The following is a 13,135-nucleotide window of genomic DNA, read 5'->3' on the forward strand; positions in this document are numbered from 1 at the left end:
CCGATCTAAGGCCTTAATTAAATTTTTAAAAATGTGGCCTGTTCTCTCTGGAACATGTGGGTAGCGTTTCCACCCTACTTCCTACGTGAGCGAGCTCATCCGTGGAACGGGTTCTCGGGAGGCGTTTGAAATGCAGATCGTGGGCTCCAACGTCCCCCCCCCCCCCCCCCCCCCCCCGGCTCTTTCTGCACATTTTCATTATCAGGAAATCTCTGCACCCCTGATTGGCGCCCCTGTGCACACACCTTTTGACAGGCACCCGCAAATCAGAGCCGCCAGCCCAGCAAAGCTCCACTGTTTGTCAATTTAATATTCTCGAACAAACAGCCTGAATCTCTGTCAACAGACATTACGCGGAATCATATCGTGTTTCCTTTTCTATAAATCCAGCTCATTACCCTGCGTGACAGATTCGGGCCTCCTCTTCTTGTTAGCCTTCCTGGGGTTCACCCGAGTCTCCCCTCCCGGGATGGGGCTGCTGACGGGAGCAGGTCCTGGGGGAAACTCCTCTCTGCAGCAGCTCCCCAGCACCAGCCTGCGTCTGGGCCGGTGAGAAGGTGCTGTGGGTGGGAGGGGGGTCTGGGCAGGGGTGGGGGCAGGGGTGTGGGCAGGGGGCTGGTGGAACCCAGGTGCTCTTTCTTGGGCTGCACACCTGTAGCCCTCCCCCGCCCGCCCCCCACCTCACCTGCTGCACTGGCCAGGTGGATGTCCGGCTGCAGGTCCAGGCTGCTCTAGGCTTGCTCCATGTGACATAGGCCACTTGCTGAATTTCTCCTGCTTTCAAACTCAGCTGGAAAGAATGCACAGGGCTCCCATGGCCACAGTCCACAGACACGGAACTTCCCGCAGGATCCAGAGGAATGACCCAGGGTTAGTGGGGGTCTTCTCAGTCCTCCTGAGCACCAAACGCACACAGGCCCCCACCTGTGAACAAACTCCTCCTGTGTGCCGGGCTGAGCCAAGGATGTCTACGTCCCCATCGGAGGGGGAACCTGCGAACACATCACCCGCCTAGCAAAAGGGGCTTTGCAGGGTGAACAGGGTAAGGACCTGAGATGAGGGGATAGGCTCAGTGGGTCCAATTTGGGGTCCTTGTGGGGCCAGTAGCCACAAGGGTCCAAGTAACAGGCAGGGGGGTCAGAGTCTCAGAAGGGGATATGGTGACGAAAGCAGTAGGAAGACGGGCCATCTGGTGTGGGGCCACCCACTGAGGGACGCAGGTGACCTCTGGAAGCTGAAAAAGACGAGTGAAAAGGAAAAAGCGTGTCCCTCTCTACACCAGCTGAAGAGAACGGCCTTCTCTCCTATGACTCACAACGCTTCTGACACCAGGTGTGTGTGTCTGCCACAGCCAGCGCTTCCGACACTAACCAGAGTTAGGTTGTCTCCTGGGCGTCTCACCAACCAGCTGTAAATCAGAGGTTCCCCCGAACCCCTCCTGGGGCTCAATAATTCGCTAGAGCAGCTCCCAGAACTCAGGATAACAGTCAATTCACTAGATCACCAGTTTATTACAAAGAACGTAGCTCAGGAACGGCCAGTTGGGCGAGGTGTGGGGTGCATCTCCCGCCCAGCCCCTCCACCTGTGCAGCAACCCTGACACTTCCAGACCGTCCACCCGCAGGCACCTGTAAGGAGGCTCATTGTGTAGGTCGGGGAGTGACTGACAGTTCCCACCTCTGATCACGTGGCTGGTTCTCCTGGTTGACCAGCCCTCATCCTTAGGGACCTTCCATCAGCTCAGCTCTGGTGTGGTGGAAGGGGCCCCTTGTAGGCGTAACAAAAGACTCTCATTCCACCTCTTGTCACTGAGGAAATTGCAAGGGTCGTAGGACGTCTGTGTCAGGAAGGGAGAAAGACCAATGTATATTTCTTATATAAATCACAATATCACGGCAAGAAAATGGGTCCTCAGAAAGAAACACCGCTCTGCTGACACCTGGACGCTAGCCCCCAAAGACTTGTGTCGGACCTCTGACCTCTGGCCTCCAAAGGTGTCAGGTAACAAGTCCGGGTTTTATGCCACTCGGTTTGCGGTCACTTGTTACAGCAGCCATCGGACATTAATGTGGGGCTCAGCCCATGCTTTTCAAGGACCTCTCTCTTCATCCCCAAAACAGAATCACCGCTACTTGATTAATTCTTTGTTAATTTTATAAACACATAGCTTGGTGCCTTATAAGAATTTTCTTCCCCCTGTTTTTCTTTGATTACAGAATCTCTGGGTTTGGGGGGAGAATTGAACTCAGGGAACGTGAATGCGTGTAGTTCAACTCCCCGGCCTTCCATAACTCCTGGTTTCAAAGAGAGGAAAGCACGTCGTGACTCCACCTGGTAGCTCCATCCATCGGTTCACTGGGGACCGAGCTGCTGGCTTCTTGACTTGTCACAGACCCATCGCCGCCCACCAGAAGCCTCCAGAAGGGACACAGCCAGGACCCACCTTGGACGTCTGACCCCAGACTGGCAAGATCATCGATCTGTGTTGTTTTAAGCCGCTCAGTGTGTGGTCCTTTGTCACAGCAGCCACCAGAAGCTCCTGCACTCTGGCCCTGCAGTGGCAAAGAGAGACAGACCAGAGCAGAGACTGGCCACCTTGCAGAACCACGCGGTGACTGAGGGCCCAAGGGAACTGGGTCTTCATTCTGTCTGGGTGTCTGACCTTGAGGTCTCCGTGAGAATGTCAATGACACTGGTGATAAAAATAACGCCTGCTTCCCAGGCCACCCTTCCTGATGGAGGTCACGTGGGCCAACGGTCTCAAAGGCAGCTTGCGAACCACAAATACCAGCGGTGCCGGTCTCCGCGGGGTCAGCACGGTGTGGGACGTCCTTCCGGGCAGTGACAAGCGGCTGTTTTCTAATGACAGTAGTTGATGACAATCAGAGGCAGCTTGCCGTGAGCCCCAATCTGCTGTGACATGTTTTGCTCTCTCATTAAAGGCTCCCACTGGCGTTCTCCTTTCTCTCTCATCCCAGTCCCTTCATTCCATGGGAAGGATAGGTGCTGGGGACCCCCAACCTGCAGGGCACACGCCAGACCCACGCCAGGCCCCCTGCCTCATGCGGGACCGCCCGCCCGCCACCCAGAGCCACCGACCATCTCTGGTGACCAGCTCTGTGACCTGGAAACCTGCTTCCAACCTCTGCTGCCAGGCAGGTGGGACAGATGGGAAAATGCAGTGCAGCCGCATGGCCTCTGGCAGAAGACGCCCTCCAAGGTCAGAGGCGCCCAAAGACCAACAGACTCCCCTCAAAGACCACAGAAGGATGACGCGAAGCAAGAAAAAGTCACTGGGTTTTGGAGTGTTTACGCCACACAAGGCTTGTGCTGGGGACTCCCTGCCTCCTCCCTCCCTCCCTGCTTCTCCCCTCCTGCCCCTCTCCCCTCCTGCCCCTCTCCTCCCTTCCTTTTTCTAATTCCCTTTCTCCTGCATAAGCACCTAGGAGAACCTACTCAATGTCACAAGTTTTGGGGTCCCAGAGGGCCCCCCAGAACCAGGCCCCAGGACATTTCTGCCCCTCCAGCAGGCCCTGCACACCCACCTCAGGGTCATGACATGCACCCCAGCTGCTGCCTGGTTCCCATAAAGGAAGACCCAGGGGCTGGTTCACGGTGGCCCAAGGTCTTGAAGCCCAGACACTGGCTTCTATGGTGTTGGGAGACGTTTCCTGCCAAGGGAAATATGCTAGTTCCTGCTCTGGGGGTCACGTCTCCGAGAATGGGGCCCATCTCTAGGGTCCATAAATTCAGCGGACAGCAGAGTTTCCAAAATTGCTCACGGTAGAAATAAGACTCCCTCCAGACAGACGCAGTGGAAATGCAGCTCCTGCTGGGGGGAGGGGGCACTTATGGGGATGGAGGGAGAGGCCCCACCACCGTCAGCCCAAACTAGAGCCTCCTTCCTCCATCACTCACTCACTGGCGAGGCCCCTGCGAATGATATTATTCCAATATCCTTTCCACAAAATGCAAAATATGTGATAATCATGATTCCCGTGTCACTGGGGGCCTCTCGGTCAAGGCAACGTATTTCAAATGCTGCATTTCCAAGTCAAAGCTACGAAATATCTCGGGAATGCCAGCAGAGAATCGCCAGGCCATGAATCAGACACAGAGCTTTGTAACCCAGACTGGCCTGGAAAACAGGAGGGAGATGAATTTCCATTCTTCCCACTCGCTCTTTTGTCCTGTCCATCTGAAGCTCAGGTTCTGTCCCTGGCTGTCCCTGCTGTCTGTCCCTGGCTCTGTCCTCAGGCCTGCGTTTCTGTGACAGGGTCGTCTGTGTGCAACCAAGAATCACAAAGGTCGCCTGCATGGCAAGCACAGAAAATGGCCCTTCTGTCAGCCGCCTGCCGTCCCCCGTCCCCGGTGCTACTGTATAGGCTCAGCCTACATCCCACCTGCCTGTTGTTTCCTCTTCAGAGGGCCCTCGACCCCCTGTCATGTGCTCCGTGGATGAGCCTCAGGCCTCTAGAGCAGAGATCAGCAGACGGTGGCCTGCTGGCCGGGTCTGGCCCTCTGCCTGTTTTTGCAAATAAAGTTTTATTGGCACACAGCCACTCCCATTTGTTTATTTGTTTGTTCTACAGCTGCTTTGAGCTACAAAGGTGGAGTTGAGTAGTTACAATGGAGACCAAATGACCAGAAGGCTGAGATATTTACGCTCTGACCCTCTATGGAAACGTTTGTGGGCATCTTACTTTCTTTGGTGACACTTCAGGGATGGGGTGCGGGGAAAGGTGCCCTCACTGCTTCTTCCTTCTGTGTGTCCTGGGTTTGTGCACACAGACCCCACCTGGGGTGCGGTTCCAGAGGAAACATGCTCATCCTCAGGCCCAGGTCACCTGTCACATCAGCCATGAAGGTTTTTCTGGTACGTCTCTGTTCTCCACTTTCCCCCACACACGATCCCCAGAGGGGCGTGCAGAGGGATCCCCGGCACCCATCCCTGTGCAGACGCCCCACTGTGTGGCCAGCTCCTGAGCCTGTCCCCTGGGCCTTGGAACCTGAGAGAGCTGCCTGTGAGGGTGGGGGAGCACCCCATGAGCAAGAATGAGGGTGTTGAGGGTAAAGGGTCTGCACACTCAGTGTCCCTGTGGGACCTCTCGTCCAGTGTCCACAGCGGAACAGTGGCTCACAAGTCCCCTGCATCCCTTTCCTTCCTCCCTGCCGGGCCCCACTGCCCCACTCTCCCCCCATTGTCTCCTGGGATCGCCTCCCACTCAGACCTTCAGCGTTTGTTCCAGAAGAGTCCAGAGCTCGGAGAGTAGCGGCCTGGGTTTTACCCAGTGGTTGCCAGGGGCTGGCGGAAGCTGCTACCGGGCATTTTCATGGCCTCTGTTTTATGATGTTCAAGCCCTTGGAGACCCCAAACAGCTGCTGATTCCCATGGAAAGTGGAGACCTGAGAAGCCCTGTCCGGGTTGGGATGGGGTCCCAGCTGGAGAGGGGGTTCTGGACACGTGCTCCGTGGGCTGAGGAGGGCCTGGGAGGGCCGGGAGGTGCAGAAGGCAGAGGGAGCTGCTGAACAGGACAGGAAGGGGGAGACTGGGGGTGGGACAGGCTGGAGCAGAGCCGCGGAGTTGCCTTCTCCCCCGTTCCCACTGCTTTCGGGTCAGCGGCGCTCCCAGGGACAGGGATTCCAGCGCATGCTCACCCAGGGAGGGTGTGGTCAGCCACTCAGTTCTTGGGGAAAAGTCCCAGCCAGGAGATGTTCATTTCTAAGGCCAGATAGAGATGAGCTGTGCTTCATGAGTGTGAGGGGACCTGTGCGCCTGCCCCTTGCACAGAACAATGGCCCAGGAGTGGCCCTGGGACAGCCATAGGGCGGCGTCTGGGTGAGTGAGCGGACGCCAGGGTGGGGAAGGGGCGGGGATGGCCAGCAGGTCCTGCCTTGTAGCTGCCACTACTGGTCCCAGAACCGCCCTTGTGGGGACCCTTGCTGTGTGTTTCCCCCAACAAGGGATTAGCATGCGCCAGCTTCTCCCCTGGAAGGCAGGCCCCTCCCCACCCCCGGGACTCCCCAGAGTGACCCTTTCACTTGACCCTGTATCCTGTGATGACGTCACTACTTTAACCCCTCCGTGTGCCGTGTGGTCCTCAAAAACAAACAAACAAACAAACAAACAAACAAACAAAACGAAAAACTGGCAACAGTGTGAGCAAGTTCTGACCCAAAGAGTGACTCTAGAATATCCGAGAGGAATTTCTCACAATTTTCTTTAGAATTAAGAGAGACACATGGACTCTCCATTTTATTTCTCTCCTACTGAATATTGCTGGTAGGTAAAACAGAAAAAAAATGTGACAAGGAATAGAACTTCACAAAGGAAAATGAATTATTACCGTTATCACAAAATCTAAACGTGTGAAATTTGACTAGGAACATTTGAACAGTGTAGAAATAATGCACTTAAAAAGCAAAGGCACCGTTTACCATTGGTATCACTGGCAAACCTTATAAGGCCAAACTGATAGTGGAATCAGACATTTGTTGTAAAATGTATACCAAAAACAAGTGATTTCCACAAAATTAATTTCAGTAAAATAAAAATAAAACCATCTATCTGAATCATGTTAAAAAGAATCAAGAAATTATAGTAGGTTAAAAAATTCTGGTTTGACAAATCTTGATCTATAGTTGTAATTCTATTTTTAAGATTTATATTTATAAAAATTGAATCAAATGTCCATATGGGTTTAAAATACCCTCTCCTGTAAGCTAGCCATCCATCCATCCACCCACTCACCCATTCATCCCCCCACCAATCCATACACCCACCCACCAATCCATCATCCATCTATCCACTCTCCCATTTATCACCCCTCCATGCATCCACCCATCCATCCATCAGTCTATCCATCAAGTCATATAATAACCATTCATCATCAATTGATCCAGCCAGCTAGGCATTCATTCGGTCCTTAATTTATTCCACAGAGTTTGAGGTCATCTAGAAGAAAATATACAATAAATAAAGTAATCAGGATGTTAGAACCTGGAAAAATATCATCAGAACTCAGGGTCAGACCCATAGGAAGGAGAGAAAAGAAGCTATTTAGGCCTTGGGTCCTGGATTATCCCCAAATGGAAGGCACACATTTGGCTCTGAGCTTCTGGGTCGGAACAGAGAAGACAGCCAGTTACATACCCTTCTTGTCTACGAGAAGAAAACACAGCCAGGAGTTGAGAGCGGTGAACCCTTGCTGAGAAGCTTTTGTGGATGATGCTCCCCTGGGGTCGGGAAGCTCCCATGGGCCGTGCTGGAGCGGGTGCTCTCCTGCTGCGGATGACACGCGTCGGTGTAGAAAGACATGATGACAGGTCACGAGTCATGAGGAACGATCTCTGGGTCTCGTCAAATCTGCTCTAGAAAGCTCAAAATAGTGAGATTATATTTCTTTGTAAAATATGCTAATTCAGACTCTCTCCTCACTGACAGCACTCATTTCCACAAGGGATCTGAGTTAGTGAGATGACGCTGGGTTCCTAAAAAACAGGCCTTGTCCTGGCCCCTCTTTCTGTTTATCTTATTAAATCATGATTTTGTGGATGAGTGAGTAACGTAGCCGTAGGTACTGGGTGGAATGGTGGGCCCCAAAATGTGTCCACCCGGAACCCACAAACGTGACCTCACTTGGAAAACAGCCTACGCAGATGTCAGGAAGTTAAGGATGTGAAGATGAGAGCATGGAGGGTCCTGCAGGCTGCCCTGAACCCAACGGCAAATGTCCTTCTAAGAAGCAGAAGGCCCAGAGAACAGAGGAGACAGAGGTCGGAGTGACAATGTGTGAGACGAGGGACCCCAGGACTGCCAGCAGCCCCCAGAGACTGAGGAGACACGCAACAGACTCTCCCCTCGTCCCCTCGAGGAACCAGCCCTGCCCACACCTCAGTCGGGGACTTCTGGCTTCTGGAACTACCTGGTTTGTGGCCATGCGGTACGGACACCCCAGGACAGCAGTGCACCACGTGGCAAGAGTTTATTTAGTTGACATCCCTTTAGGTGGACAAGTGACACACCTTCAGAATGCCAGCTGGATTCAAAGAAATCTCTGCAATGGATATGTTATCGAATGGATTCACAATCTCTGTACGGGCATTTCTCCTTCCCCAAGCCCACCTACCTTAAAATATGACCTTAAAATATGTGGTAATGAAAGAGAAACTGTCTCCCAATACAGTGGACAAAAAGCTGATAAAAACCAATTCACAGGAGAAAGAACTATGTCCTCATCTATTAAGAGGTTTTGAAGGTTTTCCGTGTGCCAGGCCCTCTGTCGGGCTGGGGGGTTACGGGCCAGGTGGCGGGTTTTCCCGAGGGCTCCAGGTGTCGGAGAGCTTGGCTGTGGTGGGGTGGGGGCTGGCTCGGCCCGGAGGGCGATCAGGTGGGTCATGCTGGCCCCAGGACCTGGAATGTGGAGAAGTGTATCAAAGTGAGACGTTGTGAGGTGGAGACACACATCTTCACGGGTCATTCGGGGCCGGTCCCGAGTCTCTTGGGAGTTCACATAAAACTGTCTGAGCCGCCTCTGTTTCTTCTTCATCCTCGCAATAGGAGGCGTCACTTTCTCCTGTCCAGAGATGTATTTTCCCCTCCTTAACACTCAAAACGCTGGCTAACCAACCGTCATCCAATTATCTCCCTGCCGCTTAATCGGACTGTTCCTGAGCGGCTTTTTCTGGAAACATCTACTCATGTTGCTAAAATTACACTTGGCTATCCTGAACTGGTTTCAATTATAATTTTCCCTTCTGAAGATTTATTTCCTACAAAAAATAAAAAATACCTCCTCTGGAGCACCTGGAAATATTTCTGCCTTTCCGAATCGTTGCCTACAGGTGAGGCCAGTTCCCCAGCAAGACAAGCTGCTTCCTCGCGGGCCTGGCCAGGGGTCCCCTCATCTCCAGGGAACCTTCTACTGGGAGCGGCAGGAACCTCTTTCTGACTCATCCAGTGGGATTTATAAAATAATAGATATTTTACCTGATGGACTTGGAACCTTTGTTCATTTCCTTCTTCTGTCTCTCCCAATCCTCTTAAAATAAAACGGCAGAACTGGGTGACGAGTTCAGTGCTTTTCCAGAACTTAGGGAGTGACTGGGACCTGAGTTCAGACAAATACTTGTGTCGTCTGTGTCCTGTGCAGTGAGCCCATGATAACAGCCGCATCACAGAGGACCCACTGTGTGCTGTGCACATCTCACCTTTGAGTCTGTGTCTGACTCTGTCACATGGGTATCGGTACCTTTTCAGCAGGAGGTATTGGTGGTTGGAATTCAAGCTCACACCGTGCTGTGGGGGCAGGGCCGCCCGCCAAGGAGTCCCGTGTGTCTGTGCCTGCGCTGTGGTGCATGCGTCCCAGCAGACGTCAAGCCCTGTGTGGCATTTCCCAGACTCGTCCCACAGAGCAGGCATATCGGCCTGGTAAGTGCACAGCCCTGTGTCACACATGGCCGTGCATGGTGGCCTTTGAAAGGCTCCAAGACAACTTATCATTTAAAAAAAAAATCAGTTGAATTTATCATTCACTCATTAAGAAAATAATAAGAACACCTACGAACACATCCAGACTAAGGTCCTAGGGTCATGCTTTCGGACATGAAATTTCGGACACGCTTTCAGGGAGGAAAGATCATTTCCCCTCTGCCCTTGGCGTTCTTGGCTGAGAAACCCTGTAATAAAAGACAGACTAGGAGGAGGAAAAGAGAAGTGTATTAACATGTCCACTCGGGCACCTGGGAGGGGCCCAGGGACACCGAGGAACTCCCCGAAATGGCCGAAGCCTCCGGCGTCAACACCACCTTCAGCTGAAGACAAACAAAGACATTGGGGGGCAGGGTCAGTTAAGGGCGCTGAGCAGGACAAGCCAGGAAAGCAGGGAACCCAGCGTGAGTTTGTTATGCAGGTTTAAGCCTCCTCCACTGATACAGTTGGTTTAGTCACAGACAGAGGGGGCGTCCTTACAAATGGAGAGTCCCCTGGGAAGTGCGCATGTTTCTTACAGAAGCGTATCTGCCTCTTGGCTGTCAGCTTCTCCTGCATTTGCTGTTTCTCAAAATACTCCTTAGGCCAAAGAGGTGAGTTCTGGGGTGGCGTGCTCTGCACCCCTTCCCCAGGCGGGCTCAGTGTGCTCTGCGAGGCAGAGCTGGGCCAACCCGAACCCTAGGACGGCCTCGGCGTGGGAACGCCACTTACCACACCTGGATTTCATTTTCTCCTGTTGACATGGGAAAGCAGCGGGAAACCACCATCCTCTTTGGCCGTCTTTACTGAATGACACTTTCACCTTTTCCCTCCCAATTCCCCCGCCCAGGCTGGGGGCACGCTCTCTTCTGAGACCCGCACCTCAGTAATTTATGCTGGGACCTTGGACAGCATTTGCGCACGGCTACCGATGAACTCAGAGACGGGGGCCGGCCCTCAACAAGCCAGGAGCACAGCGGCCTTGCAGACAAACAGGGGACATGGAGGGCCTTTCCCGGAGTGAAGCTGGCTCACCCGTCCTCAGACTGGGGCCACCTTTCCCGAGACCCTTGGGGGGCAGCCCTTGGGGGGCAGCATTCAAATCACTCCAGGACGGCCCCTCTAGACCTTATGGTTCCGAGTGTCCTGCAGGGAGCTCTTGGGGGAGAGATAACAAAACAGAGTAACGAGAAGGGGCCCCACCATCAGGATGCCCAGGTCAAGTCCAGCCGCCCCGCCCCCGCCCCCACCTCCGCCCCTGCTGAGCTCCTTGGGCAGACTTAACCTTAACCCCCAATTGCTCACCCCCAAGGCAGGTGACAACTGTGCCTTCCTCACCCACTGAACATTGCAGGGGTTTGGTCACAACAGTCTCCCGCCCCCAGGTAGCCCTGTTACCCTTTCCCTCCCCTGCCGTGGATCCCCTGCTCTGCGCCCTCCACTCTCACCAGCTTGAGGGACGTGGCCTTTCCCTGCCTGGGTATCACTGGATGGACTGGGCCTCTTTGCCTCGATGACCCTCCCGTTCGGATTCCATCAGAGACCTCAAGAGGCTCGCGGGACTCTGAAGACCCGGCCACATGCAGCTTCCTCCCCTGGGCCTCGTGGGCTGCTCGGAGCTCGTCGTGGCTGTGGTTCTCGCTCATCCCTGGAGCTCCAGCTGCTGGAAGCGAGCTGCCCTGTGCCTGGTCGTAGTTCATGGACTTCTGCATCTGTCACTGTCCTGCTAAGTGCCCAGAGTCCATTATGCCTTCAGGTTCTTGTGTGGACCATCCGCTGTCCAGTAGGGACCAGGGCACAGGAAAGGACAGCAGCTCACTGGGTGGCGTGAGAGGGGACCTGGAAAACTGCAAATGTTTCCCGGACCTGTCGGGGTGTGTGGTCGTCACGTCATCCATTCCCGACAGTGGAGCGGATCGCAAATTGGGGTCACCTAATTGCTAATCGATCACTGCAATGAGCACAGCTGTTCTCTGCTTGTCGGGAAGGTGTTATTGTCAGCATGGATTCTAAGGTGGTCCAGGACGCTTGTGGGGCACCGAACAGAGGTTTGTCTGTGAAGGTGAAGGTCTGTGCCCGGCGTGCACGTCACATCTTTGTAGGCGGGAATTTAAGTCGACATGGACTGGGAACACAGGCATGTCTGTAGAAAGGAAACGCGACCACACACACACTCTCTCTCTCCTTTTCCCTGATAAAACCCTATTTCCATAAAACTCACTGCACAGCGTGAGTCTACGTGCAGGACCCAGTGTACGGTTCAGTGCTTCAGTCCTGCGAGTGGTGAGAAATGAAACAAAGTTCCAATCGATCCATCAGCTGTTGCACTGGTGGGTTTTAGGCAAATCCCAACAGAAACAAATGAACTCACTGCAAGTCTCCTGGATTCTGGGTGTTCCTGCGAATAAACTTATCATTGGTACTGTGGGCTTTGTAAACATCTGACATTGAATTTACAGAAGGGAAAACTTGAGTAAATGCTAAGACAGCCAGGCAGAGCTGTTGCGTGATTAATTCACAGCTATTAAATTTCTCAGAGAGGTGAGTGAGACTTTCTTGGGGCAAGAAAGTACGAAAAAAGATGAAGGGAAGTGTAAAAACCCTTGAATGCAGAGGCTTTGATACAGTTTCGTGATGCTAAGTGCTGACTGGCTAGCAGCGTGGAATTCACACCTAATCAACTCACCACTAGTGTCTAAACCATGAGTGCAGATTCCAGATGAGAAGATAAACCCGGGCAGACAGACTGTGAAGGTTCCGTGGCTCTAGTCCCGATGCAGAATTCCATTTTAAAAGATATAGGGAGATATTTTCAAGATGTAAAATACAGTCATTATTATTATTATTTTTTTTTTTTGGCAATAATTTCATATATTAGAGACAGCAACCCCATGGTTGGAGAAAGTCTGGAGTTAAAATAGTTGAAGCTGGAATTCCAGGCCCATCAGTGCCCCTCCTCCCACCACCTTTCCAACTGCTCCCGGTCCCATCACTCCTGGGGCAGCTCAGCTCCGGGGGACGAGATCCAAGAGCTTCCAACCGGAATACACCTTCCAGCCGAGTCCTGCTGCTGTCCGCTCTGCCACTTCCCAGCTACAGAGGGAAGCGATGTCTCTCTCAATTTATCTGGTAAATAATCAAGCTCTGGCTTCCGCGGTGGTTTGAAATTTATGTTTCACTTCTGAGAGGAATCTCAGCACAGTCCGTTAGCTGTGGGAGAATGCTACCAGGATGCATCACTTCAGTGCTTTAATTTATACCTGAAGTTTCCGGATGAACAAAGGGACATTGAACGGGCCAGCGTCCTGTTTCAATGGAATATTTAACTGAAATACGGCATACAGGCAATATGTTCTTTGGACAATTCAGAAAGGAGTTACAGCAAAGCCGCAAAAGTGGATGTTTCGTTTGCATATGTGTTTGTCTCAGAAGTGGTCACGAGAAATACAAGGGTGCCTGCTCACTTGCTATCTCTCAAGTCACAGGGAAGCGTGTGCAGGCCGGGCCTGCAGCGGAGAACAAAGAAGCCCCCAGTGTCAGCTGGCTCTGCGAATGGGTCTGTGAAATGCGTTCTGTTCTAACTGCCGCCTTAGATGAAAACAGCGGCATGAGGACCTGGAGGCCAAGGGCTGAGTTTAGAATTAATTCTCAGAGACGGAGGACTCT

At 52.8% G+C, this 13,135-nt stretch overlaps 1 long non-coding RNA gene across 1 annotated transcript; it reads right to left on the reverse strand.

Moving 5' to 3' along the window:
- Positions 1-6,790: 6,790 nt before the first annotated feature.
- On the reverse strand, positions 6,791-10,545 carry LOC148758995 (uncharacterized). The gene is made up of 3 exons (XR_016020177.1): positions 8,990-10,545; positions 7,154-8,413; positions 6,791-6,955 (listed from the first exon to the last, which is right to left on the reverse strand). It is a non-coding gene; the product is annotated as an uncharacterized LOC148758995 (long non-coding RNA).
- Between the last annotated feature and the right edge of the window lie 2,590 nt (positions 10,546-13,135).

Source organism: Rhinolophus sinicus, chromosome 1 (assembly GCF_057876585.1).
Source record: "Rhinolophus sinicus isolate RSI-liver-muscle chromosome 1, RSI-T2T, whole genome shotgun sequence".
Taxonomy (NCBI): Eukaryota; Metazoa; Chordata; class Mammalia; order Chiroptera; family Rhinolophidae; genus Rhinolophus; species Rhinolophus sinicus.